The 18,888-nt window shown below is 43.0% G+C and overlaps 1 pseudogene; it reads right to left on the bottom strand.

Annotated features, from left to right (window-relative positions):
• Positions 1-12,073: 12,073 nt before the first annotated feature.
• LOC121280623 lies at positions 12,074-12,182 on the bottom strand (annotated as a pseudogene).
• Between the last annotated feature and the right edge of the window lie 6,706 nt (positions 12,183-18,888).

The following is an 18,888-nucleotide window of genomic DNA, read 5'->3' as shown; positions in this document are numbered from 1 at the left end:
GGAAGAAATTGATGAAACCATCTCCAAATGCCAGTCCAACCTCCAAGCTAACAACCAGAACCACTAGAGCCTACCACTCTCCCGACAGAGCAGTGAACGAGATGTAGAAGAGTTATAAGGGCCTTCAGACTACCTGAACCTCTAACTTCAAGGACTTGAAGGAGGGAAGTGGTTAGCGAGGATGTTGTTAATGCTAATATTGTAATAGCAACAATGTTGGACTAGCATTAAGGTTGTAACAAGAAGGTAAATGCACAAGACTTAATGTAAGACTTAAAGTAAACTAAAGTAACTCTATATCCAGGGAATAAAGGCTTAGGGGAAGTGTGGTAGTAGGGTTTGGTATTTACAAGGTTAATGTGGGACTGAGTACAATACCGCCCACATGGCAATGTAAGAAAGCAAAACAAAAATAGAATTACCTGGAAAAACTCAGCAGGTCTGGCAGCATCAGTGGAGAAGAAAAGAGTTGATGTTTCGAGTCCTCATGACCCTTCAACAGAACTAATATTGTAATAGCAACAATGTTGGACTAACATTAAGGTTGTTAATAAAGACTTGCTGATAATATACTCAAGACTACAAAACCTACTGCATGGTGTCCAAAGCAGGATTTTTCAGGAAAGATCTATTTTTCCTCCTTCAACTGCAAGGTTGATATTTGGGCAGCACCAAAAATATCCATTCCCCCTGTTTCCCTCCCTATTCCCATTTAGCAACTCCTGCTGAATGCACAGGTCATTGTGCCCACTGTCACCAGCCTCACCCCACATTTGTTCCCTTGGATTTTCCACTCCAGTTTAGGCCAGCACTGTACTCTCTCATTGTTTTTGTCTCTGGCAGTTTCCTGCCTGTCCACCTCCTCACTTTCCAAAAACAAGAAGTAAAATGAGCACACTAACAATAAATTATTGCTGTCTACCCCCTCTCCTTCCTTCTTTCTCTGCACACCCAATCCCCATCTGCCTGTATTCCCCATTCCTTTCCCATGCCATCTGCTTGTTATCTACCCTGCTCACATTCTGCTCCTCCCACCTTTTTCCCATTCCTCTCTTCCACCCTCCAGATCTCTGCAACCCCATCTCTGGCTCTATCTCTCTCAACACCCCTCCGCTCCGTTTCTTCCTCTCACCCACTGTACCTCTCCATCTCTCTTTGTTCCTTTGCTCCTCTCCATACTCGCTGCATCTTTCCATCCCTTTCCTCCCCCTTTTTTTCTTCCCTATTCCCTCTCCTTCCCTTTTCCCTCTCTAGTTCCTCCCTTTTTCTTGCCCCCCATCTCCCTCTGCTCTTTCCCCTTCCCTCTCCCCTCCATCCTCTTCCTCCTTTCTCACTCCTCTCTCCTCTCCCTCACCACCTCCCTCCTCTTAAGCCCTCCCACTCCTTCCCCTCCCTCTCCTGCCCCCCACTCTGCTTCCCTGTCTCTCTACTTTCCCTCTGCTTCTCCCTTACCCTCTCCCTCTCCTTTCCCTTCTCCTCCTATCCATCCCCTCCTCTCCCCTTCTCCTCCCTCTCCTTGCCGCTTCTCCTTCCATCTCCTCCTCGTCCCTTCTCTTCTCCTTCCTCTCCCACCTCCTGTCCTAATATGTCTTTAGATAGATGTGTGTCGAATTCTGTTTTGGTTGAATTTGGAAGAATATCTAAGTTGGTATATTGTTCAGTTGGTTTTCAAGTTTAACAATAAGAAAAATGTCAGTTGCTATAGTACATATATAGATATTGAAAGGAAGTAAACTGTGTGTGTGAATGAGTGTGTGTGTTGTGTGTGTGGAGGAGTAGGTGTGAGGATGTCTGTGTATCTCTGTGTATAGAGTGGTTGGGTGTGTACGCAAAGCTCTCGTGACCTGTTGGAACACCCACTCAGGAGAAATCCAAATCCATTAACTGAAGCAGTGTTGTTTTTATAGCAGAATTTTTGAAGTAATCCTTCAGTTGTCGTGGAAGAATATTTCCTATTTATAATAATATATCGCGAATATCATCTGCAATACCAATTACTGAAGCAGGATACACTTAATATTATTCTTGTATTCAAGATCCCTCCATAGACTATCATTCCCTTTCTCTGCAAGCTCCTCCAACCCCACAAGCCTCCTGAGACCTCTGCATTCCTCTAATTATCAGCTCTTGTGTATCTGAATTTCATTATACCACCATTGATGGCCATTCCTTTAGCTGCCCAAGCCCTAAGACCTGGAATTAAGATAATCTCTATGTAAACCTCCCCAACTCTCTCTTTTAAAACACTCATGTGTTGTTGTTAGCCGTAAAGTCACAGGACGTCTTTCAACGTGGGCGCATTAAAATGCACCACAAACTAAAATGGACCCAGCAAGCCCTCTGCCTGCACTTAATCTGAATTTTCTGTGTGCTGCCATTAAAAAAAAATCTCTTCACTTTTAAGTAGAAACAGGATAAAAGAGTCAATTTTCAAGAGGGTCTTTGTTTAAAATATAGGAACCTGCAGCTGTGACATTTGAGCTAACTGTAACACGGGTGGGACACAGTAAATGTTCAATTCATTTTGCATCTAGTGCTGTATTCTTGGGTGTATCAACATTATTTTTTCTAGATGATTCTAATTTTGGTTTGAATGTGGCTTGAAGTAAAACCACAGTGACTTTAATTTTGTTGAGAGTCAGCACTCCAGCTGTGGCTGCCTGCTCAAACACTGAGGTCACATGTGTGACAATGACAGGTTATCCATGTTAGACAAATCCCAAGGAAGTTTTCACTTGTTCGAGTTACTTTCTCGGGTCTTCACCTGTGACCTCACCACCTTTTAGTTCTATGGCGCTTCCTCACACCTGCTGTGGGAATGTCAATGTGCTTGGTATAGCTCTTTGTTTCACTAACCCATAACTGAAAGACATGCACTACGTGCCATAAGTTTTTGTTTACTGCCTGACCACACCAAACAATCTACAGGCATCTCAAAAATAATCAGCTATACATTATGTGCCGATCAAGAAACACCCCCTCTTGTGTTTCCCAAATGCTTTTGTACACAGTTTCTATCCAATGATTGCCTGTGTTCACCATTTTGCTTGAACTGTAGTGAAATTATTAAGGGGAAAAGAGGCAACTGTACGTTCTCATTTATAAACCACAATAGTGATGTCTTTTCACATGTATACTTGAGCATATTCTGTTTCCAAAGTTTTCTCTATTTACTGGCAAATCAAATATTGTCTGCCGTCTGGTGAAATGTTATGTCACCCAAATACAGCTGTGCAGTACATTTATTGACTATACATATGAGACAGATATTTCAACATACGTTGGTTCATTGTGGTGACAAAAGTCATTAAAAGATGGCAAGAAGTCCTTTGACTTCAGACTTGACATAGAATTGTTAAAGATTAATAGCTAAGATAAAATTAGCTAATATTAATAAAGTTTCTCCTTTAAAAACGTCCAGCAGTTTCATTTTTAACCCTTGTGGGATATCCAATAATAAACCCTTATTAGTGGGCCGGATGCAAACTGAGGTGCTGCCCAATGAGAAATTAAACAGCCCTCCATGGTCCTGCTCTACTTGGCTAGAACCTGTTGATGAAAAGAGCCTATTGTGGCCATCAAGATGCCAGCAGGTGAGCCCGGTGCCTTCGTCAACAGGAAGGGCTTCCACTCCATGAACGTGTGATCACAGGATGTAGATTCCACAAGTCTGTGCAAGGTACCCAGGCAGCTCCCATAACGCCTACATCCTCCAACACTCCCAGGTGCCAGGACTCTTCAGTGCTCCAGCTATATGTATGGCTGCTGGGTGATGAGGGCTATACCCTCAGAAGGTGGTTCATGACGCCTTTCTGCCATTCAAGAACAGAAGCTGAGCAGCGGTAAAATAGGAGCCACACCTCCAGTAGGGCTGTGGCGGAGAGAACCATCGGTCTTCTCAAGATGCGCTTCCGTACCTGGACCGTTCAGGGGGTGCACTGCAATACCCCCCAGATCATGTGTCGCTGATAGTGGTTGCAGGCTGGGCTCTCCACAATCTTGCGCTGGAAAGGAGGGTTGCAGTAGACGATGAAGATGTAGACGCATTGGCTGTGGCTGCACACCATGAGTCCAGCAGTGAGTCTGAGGATGAGCACACACAGGGAAATGCTGAGGGGGTAGACGTTGACCCAGGCATACTCCAGGAAGGCAGGGACACCTGGGAGGCTTTAATCCAATGAACCTTCAGCTAGCACACCACATATCGACTTCAGAACAAGCCTGGGCTACAGGCTGTATACTCGATACCTATGTGCAAAATCTGCCAGGTTAGGAACATTAACTAAGGGCCTTGTCAATAAAGCTGAATGTCCCACAAATCACTCGTAACATTATTGGTAACCATCCACTCATAAAGACCTCATCTCGAACCAACACAAAAGAACCAGTGATAAACCCATGGTGTGCCTAAGGTGCCTTATGTTTACGTTTTCGGGTGCTATGTCTTGGTACTGACCTCTCGTTGGGCATGGCATGTGAGACAGCCTGCTCACTCTGCTGTCCTATTGGCCTCGGTGACCTTAGCAGTCGTCCTCTGGCCCCTGGAGCCTGTGCTGCCCCTCCTGGGAGGGAGCTGCCAGTTCCACAGCTGGCATCTCCCCAGTCGTCGCAGCCTCACCGGATGCTACGGTCATTGTGAGAGGGGCAGAAGAACTGCCGCCCTCATCCAGAGCGCCCTGAGAGGAGCCCACAGAGACAACTGGCAGCTGCTGCACCGATGTGAGGTCGCTTCAGACTTCCCTGCTCACCGTGGATGGATAGGCACCGAGCTGGGAAACTTGGTGCCCAGACCATCTCCCACCCTGGCACTGACCAACTGAGCTCAATGCTGATATGAGGGCTTACTAATCAGAACGCATCCCCAGGAAGCCCTGATTGGTCTCCTGGAGGAGCCTCTCCACGAGAGTCGCCACTCTCTCCATGGAGGATGCATGGCGCTCGGACATGAGGCTCATTGCATTGGCAATGATCCGCGTAGACTCCTCCACCACGGACACCAAGCCAAGCACGGCCTCATGTATCTCCACCAGATGCTCTCACACATCCGACCTCATTTCCTGCACTGGCTGCATTGTGGACGACTCCAGAGGCACATCATCGGGCACCGACTGAGCATGTGCCTGGTCCCCTGAAGTCCTCCGACTGCTGGCGCCATGGCCATTCTCTGTCTCTGCCAGCTCCTCCAGCGACTGTGAAGTGCCCTCATCGCTGTGCCCCAGGACACGAGCCGATGTTCTAATTCCCACCGAGGTGCTAGTATCTGCACTGGTGGCTGCCTGGTAGAGATGGTGTGACACTGGTGAGACTTCAGGGCCCTCAGGTGTGAAAAGAGGCCCCTGCTGCTCCTCCTGGCCCTGCTCTGCTGATGCTGAAAGGAAGAACATTGCCTCCATGTTAACTGATCCAATGTGCATCCCTGTCCCCCAGATCATTATGCACTCATCCTTCCATAAGCAATGGCCAAGCCATGTTGCAAACTTCAATCACTGAACATTCAGCACTGCCATGGCTGTTGGGAGAACAATAGTGACCTCACTGATTGGCAAACATACCTGCCCAGGGCACTCCAGCCTCACCAACACAGGTGGACCTGGGCACATGGCACCTCTCCAGATCTAGAGCCTCCTGCTTGATGTGACTGAGAATTGCTAACGGTGCCGGCCCTCTGCCAGTCCTCACCCGCTCAGCAGCATTATGTGCTTTCTTCTCCTGAAAAGGAGAGATGAGCAATGATTTGTGCTAATTGCACATGGACTCTCTTTGCGCACGGCCCACCCCAACCAGAGTGGGACATATCAGGGCTCCAGTGACTCCTCACCCTGCTGCTGCCGAACACTCACACAAAGGTGCTAAGCCTGTCCCCCCAGCACACTGCCCCCCACCAACCCCCACTCCCCCCACCCCCTTGGCCAAATGCTGCTTACATCACATTTGGCACCACATGGTCTAACCTTCCATAGCAAGGAGGCACAAGCCCATGGAGCACAGAGGACAGCAGATCGATCGGTGCCACGCCACCTTGAAGCCCCCCTCCCAGCATGTCATCAACCTGACTTTAACATGTCCTGGAGTCCCAGCACTGCGCCTAGGTGCAGCTCCTCCAGGTTGCCCCCAAAACAGTTATGTGGGTCTCAGTGTAGCACATGCTGTGGGTGCAGGGGCGCCAGGGGGTAAGCCGACCTACTGGGTTAAGTGACCAATGCCTACATGGTACTCACCCTGCCAGAACGCAACAAGTCGTTGAAGCGCTTACGGCACTGGATCCAAGTGCGCTGCACCACATCACGGGAGCTCACAATCTCAGCCACATCTTTCCAGGCATGTTTGGTCATTTGGTGGGGGCTTCCTCCTCCTGTCCTGAGGTACAAGGTCTGAAAAGCGAGGGGGACACTGGCCTCCTGCCCTACCCTCCTGCTTGGCCTGCTCATCAGCAGCGCTCTGGAGAGTCTTTCCAGTAACCATGTTTGACAGCCTTTGAAAGGCTGCAGCAGCTTTTTAAAACAGGCCACCGGGTTGCCATTGGACCCAGTGGTCATTGCAGTCCCGCCACCGACCGCTCACTCCCGCTGTCCTCAGGAGCCGCGGTTCACGCTGGGCAGACCATGTAAAATGGCGGCGCCCGCTCCCGCTCTGCCCACCCAACAGGCAGAAAATTCTGCCCTAAGTATCATTAAGTGTTGAATTGTCTCAAAAACCACAGTTTTTCATTTTTGGGCCACACATGACATGGAATGTATAGAAGGCAAGGTGGATGATACTGACCAATCAGAAGGAATTGTATTGGTCACCAGAAGCTTCAGTCCGGTAATGAATATCCTAGTCACAGATTTATTCAATTGTGTAGGTCTAGATAGTGGGCGTATGTCCCTGGTATGTGGAGTGGACTGGCTTAACTATCACATGGATTATTTAAGTAAGGAAGACTGAAGTAAAGACAAAGAATATGACAGTTCCATTTGTTTCAGGTTCGGTGATGGCATCATGTTGAAGCTGCTAAAAAGTATGGTAATTCCATGTAAAATAACAGGGTTGAATCATTCATCAGTACTAATGTTGTATCAAGTGAAATAACTTTACTGTTAAGTAGGCTTTCAAAAAAAAGGTCCAACTGAAGTTGGACATGGAGCATGATAAAGCGATTGTCTTTAAGAGATCTGTAGATTTGCAATTTACACAGTTGGGACATTATTATTCCTTAAGACCTATCATCTCTAGACAGAATATTAAAGAGGTATTAATGACATCTGGGGATAGGGATTTAAAGGAGAAGAAGCAAATTATTACCAAACTACAATTTGCACATCCCTCTGGCCACAGGTTGAAGACTCTGTGAAAGGGTGCATGGGTGCTGGATGAAGAATACCGTAGATTTGTCGAGGATATTAGTGAAATGTGTGATTAAAACGTACAGGAGAACATCATCACTACCAGTAGTAAGTCTTTCATTGGGGAGAGCCTTTAATGAAATCATAGCGATGGACTTCAAAGTATGGGATTAAAAAAATATTTTTCTTCTATGTTTTGTAGATGTAGTGATTAGATTTACTCTGTCAGCAGTAATTTATAGTAAAGAAAAAATTTGAACTATCGATAAGATACTGGAAAGATGGATGGGGATAGGGCTGGCAGCACTGGCTAAATTCTTAACAGACAATGGAGGAGAGTTTGCCAATGACGAATTCAGGAGTATGTGTGAAAATCTGAATATTTTAGCAATGCACACAGCAGCTGAAAGTCCTTTTAGCAATGGGATATGTGAGAGAAATCACGCCGATTGACAAAATGTTCCAAAAATTTTAACTGATCAACAGAATTGGAAATTGACAACTACTCTAGTGTGGGCAGTACATGCAAAACCATGCTCCAGATGGTTGGGGGCCACAGCCCCTATCAATGAGCTTATGGCAGGAATCTGAAGACACCTTCCACAATGTGGGACCATCTTCCAGTTTGGAGGGGACTACCATTGGTTCAATATTTGCAGAGCATTGAATGTCATGCATGCAGGAAGCAGAGCATTTATTGTGGCGGAAGATTCAGAAAAAAATCAGGAGAGCTTTGAGGTATTGGATCAAGCTGTCAGAAGTGAATTTTAAGCCTGGGCACATGGCATATTATAAAAGAGAAGGGCAGAAAGAATGGAGAGGCCCAGGGAAAGTTATAGGCACTGATGGCAAAATGATAATCTTGCAACATGGCAACCAAACTGTTAGAGTACATTCCACATGGCTTACTGGCACTGATTGCACGTTGACAAATCCTGAACAGATGATGGAAATTCAAGCTGCATCATGCACTTCACACAGGTATGTGCCAGACCTGTACAAAGGACAGATTGTGGCAGATAACAGGCTAACTGAGAGTGGACAAAGTGATAGTGAAGATCAGGATAGGGCCAAGTAACACAAAAGATCAACTACCAAAAGTTGGAACTCGGGTGGCATGTAATTCAGAAGGGGCTAGTGAATGGAGGGAAGACACCATTGTAAGAAGGACAGGAAGGCCACAGGGAAATACAAAAACTGGCTGAATGTGCAAGAGAATTGGCAGAATATCAAATCTATGGATTGGCAGAAGGAAGTAAAAATATGGAAAACCAGAAAACGTAGTGTAAGCATTTAGAAATAAGGCATAGAATATCTTGGGCTTTATTAAAAGGGGTATTGAGTGCAAGAGTAAAGAGATCATGTTGAAATTGTATAAGACCCTAATTGGGCCTCATCTGGAGTCTGCGTCCAGTTCTGGGCACCATACTTGAGGAAGGGTGTGAGAGAGAATACAGAGGAGATTCATAAGAATGATTCCAGGGATGAAAAACTGTAGCTATAAGGATAGACTGGAGAGATTGGGACTCTTTTCCCTGGAGAAAAGAAGGCTGAGAGGAGACTTGTTAAAGGTATTCAAGATCCTGAGGGGTATGGACAGGGTAAATAGTCAGGAACTGTTCCCACTCATTGGTGCATCAAGAACTAGAGGGCACAGATTCAAAATAATTGGCAAAAGGATTAACAATAATGTGAGCAAAGCTTTTTCACCCAGAGGGTGGTTGGAGTCTGGAATGAACTCCCTGAGAGAGTGGTGGAGGCAGATTCGATCGAGGTATTCAGAAAGGAATTAGATGGCTATCTGAAAAGAGAGAATGTGCAGGTTTATGGGCAAAAGGCAGAAGAGTGGGATTAGGTAGGATGCTCTTTCAGGGAGCCAGTGCAGACTCAATAGCCCGAGTGTCCTCCTCCTGCACTGTAAAGATTCTGTGATTCTGAGTTCAGATAGTGAGCCTAATGGTGATCCTAGCCCAAGGAAAAGATCAAGACCTTGTGAAAGGAAGTCTAGTTGGAGAAGGGGTAGGTTGAGTAGTAGTAATCCAGACAGGGACAGGAGATCTAGTAGGAGGCATGGTTTAACAAAAGCAAGGACCAAAGAACAGGCAAGGAGTGACACAAGAAGTAGGAGCCCCTATGATAGAGAAACTCTAGTGGCTAATAACAAGTTAGATGGCAAATTGGTCAAGGAGGCAAAACAAAAGAACTTAACAGTTGGAGAGAGTTTGATGTTTACATGGAGGTGCTAGACAAAGGACAGCCAACATTATCCCATTATTGGATATGTATGGAGAAAGTGCTTCCCGATGGTATGTATAAAGCTAAGGCCAGACTTGTAACTTGGGGATTTGAGGAATGGCTGGGCGACGAGGAAATTGGAGTAGACTCCCCAACAACGGGAAAAGTAAGTTTGAGTATTTTCCTAGCACTTCTAGCGTTATACTCATGAGAATGTAAACTCATTGACACCCAAGCACCGTTTTTGCAAAGGAAACAATTCTAAAGAGAAGTATTCTTAAAGCCTCTAAAAGAAGCTGGAGGTATAGAGGGGAAATTATGGAGGCTGAACAAGTGTGTTTACGAGCTAAATGATGCATCCAGGGTATGGTATTTTTCAGTTAGGTCTGTCCTACTAAAAGCTGGTTGTATTCATCTTAAATGCAACAATGCTTTATTGGCGCTATGAAGGGAAATTAGCAGGCATTTTCTTAATGCATGTAGATGATTTCCTGTGGTGGGTATCTGTGGGAGTTGAGAATTTTGTGATAGATAAAATCCTTGAGCAATTCTCATTGGAAGTTGGGCTTCTGGAGCTTTTAAGTATATAGGGTTGGACCTTAGGCAGCCTAAGTTGGGAATAAACCTGAATCAACAGTCTTACCTAGAGAATGTTAGTAGGATCCCGATTAAATCGGGCCACATCTTCACAAAAGGAAGACTCTACTACCAAGGAAGAAGCAGATTTAATTGCCCAACTAAGATGCTTAATTGGGCAATTAAACTGGCTATGCACACAAACTGCAGACGCGTGCTATGATGTATCAGAATTGAGTACCATGCTGAACTATGCTACTGTTGGGGAAGTGCTAAAAGCAAATAAGACATTGAAGTTTAGGAGAATTTACACTCAGATTTCCAGACCTGGGTGACCCAGAAGGGATGAAATTAGTCATTTTTAGTGACTCCTCGTACACTAACCTTCCCGAGAGTTATTCGAGTACAGCAGGATTCATTATATTTGCAGTGGGAAGAAACAATAAATTTTGTCCATTAGCCTGCGAAGTAGAAAAAAATAGAGAGTAGTTAAAAGCATCTTAGCTGCGGAGACACTTCTGCTGGTAGGAACGATAGACATGGCTATATATTGAGTATTTTAAAGGAACTTCTATATCAGGGGCAACCGGGGAAAAATGTGCCTATAGAATGTCCCAGAATGAATGGTTATCTATATAGCAATGTCCATTTGACAGATTGTCATGGAAAAGAGGTTGAAGATTGATCTTGTGAATATAAAAGAGATATTGGAAAGAAAGGAGATTTCCAAACTAAAATGGGTTGACACTAGTCACCAGCAGTCAAATTGTTTCACAAAAAGAACTGCTTGTCCAAAGAAACTGTGTATGTCCTTGAAGAGGGACGCTCTGTGGATTATGAGAACGTGGAAATTTTCATGTTGTAACATCATTAAATTTCTTTTTGTTTTCAAGGCGGGAGAATATGGAATATGTTAAAGATTGATTGTATAATAAGATACTTTTTCTATATGTTTTCTTAATAATTTTTGTTTACATATCAATTTAATTTAAAGAGGGGAATCTGTTAGTATTTAATGAGTTTTGTTGATGGATATTAAATACCTTGTAACTCTTTCGAGTACAAACCCGTTTCCATCTGTTTCAGATGAAGTTACATTGTTTCATGGTTTGCCATTGTGAGATTTGAACTCTTGATCTTGGGGTTACAAGCCCAGTACCATAACCACTTGGCTATTTAGGCCAAGCCTTAAATACCTTGTAACTCTTTCAAGTACAAACCCGTTTCCATCTGTTTCAGATGAAGTTACATTGTTTCATAGTCTCCCATTGTGAGATTTGAACTCTTGATAATCTTTTAAATGAAAACCAAATCAACAAAATTGGGATAAATCAGGCACAGCCCCTAATTCAGGTCAGCGGTAAAACCAAGGACAAAGTTTAAAGGAACCTTACAAACTTTAAATCAAAATGTGATTAAAGGGGTCAACAAAACACCCCAGTCCCCACGGTGCCCACCGAGCACGGAAGGCCTCGAGAGTGTCAGCAGACACCGCGTGCTCCCTCTCCAGGGACATCCGGCAGCGAACGTAGCCGCGGAAGAGGGAAATATATAGCGGGTAACTCTTTTGAGTACAAACATGCTTCCGTCTGTTCCTATTCAGATGAAGTTACATTGTTTCATAGTTTGCCATTGGGAGATTTGAACTCTTGATCTTGGGGTTACAAACCCAGTACCATAACCACTTGGCTATTTAGGCCAAGCCTTAAATACCTTGTAACTCTTTCGAGTACAAACCCGTTCCCATCTGTTTCAGATGAAGTTACATTGTTTCCCATTGTGAGATTTGAACTCTTGATACTCTTTTGAGTAAACCTGTTTCCATCTGTTTCAGATGAAGTTACATTGTTTCATAGTTTGCCATTGTGAGATTTGAACTCTTGATCTTGGGGTTACAAACCCAGTACCATAACCACTTGGCTATTTAGGCCAAGCAAAGCCTACTGCACCTGGTATTCCCAGGCAGTCTCCCATCCAAGTACTAACCAGGCCTGAGTCTGCTTAGCTTCCGAGATCAGGCGCTTTCAGACTAGTAGGGCCGTAGGTCATCAGAAATTTGACATCCAGCTATTGCTGAGTAACTCTTTCGACTACAAACCTGTTTCCATCTGTTTCAGATGAAGTTATATTGTTTCATAGTTTGCCAGTGTGAGATTTGAACTCTTGATACTCTTTTGAGTAAACCTGTTTCCATCTGTTTCAGATGAAGTTACATTGTTTCATAGTTTGCCATTGTGAGATTTGAACTCTTGATCTTGGGGTTACAAACCCAGTACCATAACCACTTGGCTATTTAGGCCAAGCCTTAAATACCTTGTAACTCTTTTGAGTACAAACCCGTTTCCATCTGTTTCAGATGAAGTTACATTGTTTCATAGTTTATCATTGTGAGATTTGAACGCTTGATCTTGGGGTTCCAAACCCAGTACCATAACCACTTGGCTATTTAGGCCAAGCTTAAATACCTTGTAACTCTTTCGAGTACAAACATGTTTCCATCTGTTTCAGATGAAGTTATATTGTTTCATAGTTTGCCACTGTGAGATTTGAACTCTTGATCTTGGGGTTACAAACCCAGTACCATAACCACAGGTTCAAACACTGGGCTAAAATCCACTTCCATCTGTTTCAGATGAAGTTACATTGTTTCATACTTTTGCCATTGTGAGATTTGAACTCTTGATCTTAGGGTTACAAACCCAGTACCATAACCACTTGGCTATTTAGGCCAAGCCTCTTAAATACCTTGTAGTTGAAGATATAATAAGGTGAACAACTGTTAGCTATTGATTGATTAATTATACTCAGATGTGTATAAAAAGAAGAGCTAGTCGGCACTAAGGGGAGATGTTGTTGAAGTAGAGAAGTAAGCTCTGTGGCAAGCAATAAACAATCTTCATTAAAGCATCCTAGTCTCAGTGTCTTCTTCACAACCAGCCTTGGGGAATTTCTCTGACACCAAAGGGTACTTGATATCTCTCAAAGGGCACCTTGCCTTTCCCAAGGTCCTGGGACCTCCAAAAGGGTACCCTACCTCTCCACAGGTCTCTGATAAGTTTAGACCTTCTTTTATCAGATCTAATGTGCACAAGTCCTATATCCTAGCCCCTCCTTGTGAAAATCAATCAGACTGAAGGGAGCTGCACTTTAATATGTGCAGCTGCCTCCATGAACCACAGATATGCAAAGTTCGACTGGTGGATACAGGCCTCTCGAGTCGGTTTCACAAAGTTGGAGAGTGTCGCTTTCTGCCCAAAAATTCTGGCCTAAATACTGAAAAAGAACCTCAAAGGGTAACCTAACTAGAGGCAGATGGTGACAACAGTATAGGTTTTGTGAGTTAAATTCTTAACTTCTACTGTATTTTGTATTTCTGGAAACAGCTATAAGGGGTTAACACACACTTTTGCTTTTCAACAGGAAAAGATTTAGTTCAAACTAGACAAGTTGACAGGAAAGGAATCATCAGAATTTGTGTTTTTATCACCACCATGATGTGCAGGGATAATGGAAAGAAAGGCCTTTTCCTGTGCTGTATTATTCTATCTCGATGAGTGGTCTGTCACCTGTATGCAGCACATTAACATGTCTTTCATCTTGCGTAGGGGCATTGCTGGAGGCATGCCAAGAATGAGGGAGTAGGCAGTGCGGTCCTCGGAGCAGGAGCAGCACTCTGTGGATGCAATGTCACATGACTCATGTGCACCCTTCAGCAGCGCAGGTACACTCACTTCCATGGGTTCTGCTTCACTGATAAAAAGGGTGGCACAAGGTGAGGAGCACATCACATAATTTTAATAATTGTAATCTACCATGTCACCTCTCAGCCTTCCCTATTCTAAGAGAAAAGGACTCCAGTTTATTAGGTCTTTTCGAATAGGTATAACTTCTTAGTTATGATATCATTCCTTATGATTTCTTTTCCACCTTTTTCACTGCTTCCATATCCGTTTATTATCTCTATATGTGTGCAGCACTTGAATTATGGTGTAACCAAGGTTGTATAAGGTTAACATAACATCTTTGCTTTTTAATTCTATCCCTCTGAAGTGAAACTTTAAGCTTTTTTTTGCTATTTTTTAATGGCCTTATTAACTCCATATCACTACTTTTAGTGATTTACATATTTGTATCTCTAGACCCCTTTGCTCCTCTAGCTGATTTATATTAGGGTTGCCAACCCTCCAGGAGTGGCCTGGAGTCTCCAGGAATTGAAGATCAATCACTAGGGCACTGCTGTGTGCGACCCTGGAGAAACATCATCAGGATATCAAAAAATATTGGTTTTTCCCATTTTCTTTGACCGTTTTACCAGATTTTAAAAATATTGAAAATGGGGAAATAAAAGGCTGTTTGGCTGGCAGTGAAGCATCATCCAATAGGGTAATGAGTCTTTTTTACTATCCAATTGGTATAAGAAGGCAGTGTGTCACAAGGATGGATGTGATGGCTGACTAATGGATGTAGGGTGGGAGCAGATCATGTGATGAAACCTCCAGGAATACATTTAATCACAATTGGCAACCCTCATTTAGAGGGTTACTTTCCACAGAGTGTCCTTATTCTTCCTATCAAAATGTATGATCTCACACTTGTCTATATTCATTTTCCATTTACACACCCATTCCAAAAGTTTATTAATGTCTTCCTGTAAATTGATGCAGTCTTGCTCAGTAATAACTGTACCTCCCAACCCTAAGGTGGAATAAAATTTTATAGCAATCCTAGCATACAGGCTCTTTTGAGGCCAGATACTAAAGCAAATACCAAGCACAACTGTTCATTGTTGTCTTATCATTACTGAAGAATTGCTATATGTTGCTGTGTTCTCAGGTATACCTCTGGTGCTTTGGAAAGGAGATGTTCATTAAGACACTAGGTGATATGAACAAATGGCCAACCAGCATAAATATAATTAGGTAATTTTCTTAATTAAAGACGATTTATAAGTGCAAGCTGCCACATTTTGGTAATTTTATCATTTTTCCACAGACATGAGTTATTATAAATGCTGGGTTTCATTTAAACAAAGTGCATTCAGACAACAACCAATAATCCACTGACCCAATAATTTAAGATGCTAATAAACTAAGTTTCTCGTAGATTGTAAATGAGTCAGACTGATACAGCACAGAAGGAGGCCATGCATTCCCACTCTCCTATCCTTTCCCCATAACCCTGCAAGTTGCTTCCCTTTGTGTAATTATGCAATTCCCTTTTGAAAGTTACTATTAAATCTGCTTCAACCACACTTTCAAGCAATGCATTCCAGTGCAACTTGCTACACAATAAAAAACTTTCTCATCTTGCCTCTGGTTCAGTTCATTATCCTGTCTCGGGCTTTCAAGAAACACCCCATACCTTTGTGTTGGGAAGCGTCGGGTTAATTCTGGCTGTCAATAGGAGATAAAATTAGAAACAGAGCCACAGGCAAGCAGTCAATCAGGGGCAGCAAATATTGCAACATCAGCAGGATTTCAACAGAAAAGGTTGAAGTTGAGCTTTGGGCTATCCCCAGTTGTTCAGCATGTAGGAGGGTAATTGTGAAGCTACACAGCTTACTGATTTGTATCTTTTGCTAATATGTTTTCTCTGCTCTGTTTCACTCTGATACACAAACTTCAAGAAATTAGTGTGGATTCAAACATTTCTGTACTAAGATCAATGGATAATGTTCATCCTGTTGATTTGTAAGGCTGTATTGATGATTCTAGTTCTTGATCAGCATGTCTTTCTCACATCCTCGTATAATATGGCGGGGGTGGGGGGGGGTGGTGGTGAGGAGGGTTAGTTGAGAATCTTTGTATTTGTATAATGTATACGCTAGAATAAAATAAAACTTGAGACCCCTTCAGCATCTGTAGAACAACATTGTGGTAGGATTCATATAACTCACTCTGCAAAGATAATTTTACTGCAGTTACCTATTTATTTTCAGTCCATGTTGCCTATTATCTGCTTAAGAATTTGAGTGAAAGGAAGTAAGCTACTTCTGATCCTTGCTCTCAAACAGATCCCTGTCCTATGACTGTTTTAAATCTGAAAAAAGGCAGCAGATATAATTAAATTACACTGCTTCGTTTCACTGGGAAATCTACACAATCCAATGACTTGCTTCTGAAATTTTCTTAGTGCGTAACCATGCCGTTACTACTGAGACTGTGCTACTGTAAAGATCCTTTAATGCTTTAGATTCTTGTAAGGATACATTGGCATATTGATGTATTAGTACATTGAGATATGGAATGATCAGGTACAGGTTTATGCACATGGGTGCCTGAGTCATTTCCTAGCAGGTGTGCCATCAGAGGGAGGTCATAAACAGAGATTAATGCTCAGCCATCGGGAGGAAGAGGGAACATCAGGTTACTGTGGACATTTTTTCCAGACAAAGCAAGGAAATCTTGTATTTATATAGCACTTCTCTTGGCTTCAGGCTGTCCCAAAGTGCTTTCCAGCCAATGAAGCACATGTGAAGTGAAGTCACAGTTGTAATGTAGCAAAAGTGGCAACCAATTTGCACACTGTGAGATCCCACAAAACACAATGTGATAATGACATGATAATCTGTTTAAGTCATGTTGGTTGAGGGATAAATGTTGGCTAGAACATGGAGGAGAACTTCTCTGGTCTTTGAATAGTGCCTTGGAATCTTTTATATCTAGGTAAAAGAACATAAGGGTCCTCAGTTTAATACCCTATCCTGCTGCTTTCCTGGCTGCTATTTTCTGTTGCATTTTTAGTACCCCACACAAGCAGCAATTCCTCAACTGTCAACATAGAAAGTAATTGTTGGAGAAAAGTGCCTGGAGGACATTAATCTGGTTCCCAATTATGTCCTCATCTGAAATCCCCATATGCATTTTCCATGTGAGGTCACTGCATAGAGTTCAAAAGTGAAAGCTCTGCCTGGCTTTGCCCTCTATGGCCTAGGTTATTGAATCTAATTTTGGTACGTTAATAACTGCCCTGACTGAGATCAGCTAAGCCAACGCAGATTTGAGGATCAAAGCTGGGACCTTCTGGCTTCTATGGTTCAGTTCCACATCATATGGTAGTTTTTAATCTACCATATTACTGGGAAGCTGTTTTGATTCATTTGGATGTTAGATGACAGCTACTACATTGAAGGACAGTGAGATACATTTCAAAGGTTTTCCTTTTCTCCAGCGTACAGGAAGCTTGGCTTGTTGCAAATATCTCCACATGTGGAACAAATCTCTTGCAAAATGGCTCAAATATTAAAGGCTCAACTGTAATTTTTTGAAAACTCAGTCATCAGCTGTCAATAATAACTATAAAGGTAACACTAGTGACCCCTTGACTAGGAGATTCAAGTTGAAATCATAGTCTCAATTGGTATTTACAGATGGGGAGGGGTTACCATCATGGATTGGATTGTCTGGGATGTGTTATAATGGGTTACCACGGGAGGGGAAAGCCAGAAGATGAGGGGAAACCTCTGGGCACGATATATTCTCAGGCATGCTGTTCAATGTATTAAAACTTGGGCTTGTTCCCAATATCTTTTTCTCATTCTCGCTGCAAAACACAGCCTTTATAATTGAGCCCATCCTGCTCATATTATTGATCTATCTTAGGTCTTTAGCACAAGGATATGAGTCAAACCATCCTCCCTCTTATTGCAGGCTTGTTACTGAATAATAGAAGGGACTTCACTACCTCTCTTTTCAGTTCAGAAACAGCCATGTGTGACATTTCTTTTAAACAGGTCTAACTGTTAAACAGGACGTTTTCACAAATAGAATTATTTGCAAGCAGAATAGACGTGATACTGGACAGCATCTGATAGCAAAGATGAAATCTGTTGGCTATCAAGAAAGACTGAATAGGTTGGGACTCTCTTCTCTAGAAAAGAGAAAGCTGAGGGGTGGCATTTTAAAAACTTTTGTGTTGTACTAATACCACACACTGTACATATTTATAATATGTAAATAGATATACTTATTGCTATTTCTAAATTTTAAAACTAGACCTTGGCTGAACAAAATCCTTAAAATGGCTGAACCTATGTCTGTCTGTGACCCCAAAACAGAAGAAACCACTTTGCAATTTCAGGGAAACTCATGCCTTGTTATCTCTGAGGAGCCACTACTTGATACGGCACAGGCCAACTTTAAAGAGAGTTATACAATGGCCATTTGCATTTGATAACCCAGCTTGCCAGCAGGAGACACAGGGTCTGCTGGGACAAAGGACATTCCTTTCAACTCATAATGGCTGCGACATTTAGCAGTATTTGTGATCCAACCAAATTCCAGATAATGGATATACATGCTTTGTTGAAGACTTGGTGAAGGTGGGAGGTCATGTGACTTAGGCCTCTGGCTTGTTGAACATGTTAATATTTCTTTGCTGAGCTGAATGGCTCAGTCTGCTCATTAACATCTGACTAGCAGTCAAACAGAATGGAGCTCTGCCCAGGTTGAACACCTGGCCCCATCTACACTGCTTCTGTTGGAAGTTCTGTACCATCATCTATTGATTCATCTCTGCTTACCTATCTCACCTTGTGAAGTCAAAACTATCGGAAAAGTGAAATTATACAGCATTGGTTTTCAACCTGCCGATTTTCGTGAAGAAATACCTCATTGGACTTTGATCCTGAACTCTGGACTCACGTCAACCAATGTTTATTTTCCTTGTGGTCTCTTTACTGTAAAACTTTCTTTTCTTTATCCCTGTCCTTATTGTCTGCGTGTGGAGATGACATTGCTGCATTGTGAGTGTG

The sequence above is a fragment of the Carcharodon carcharias genome, chromosome 7 (genome assembly GCF_017639515.1).
Source record: "Carcharodon carcharias isolate sCarCar2 chromosome 7, sCarCar2.pri, whole genome shotgun sequence".
NCBI classification, from domain to species: domain Eukaryota; kingdom Metazoa; phylum Chordata; class Chondrichthyes; order Lamniformes; family Lamnidae; genus Carcharodon; species Carcharodon carcharias.
This window is presented reverse-complemented; position numbering and strand designations above follow the sequence as displayed.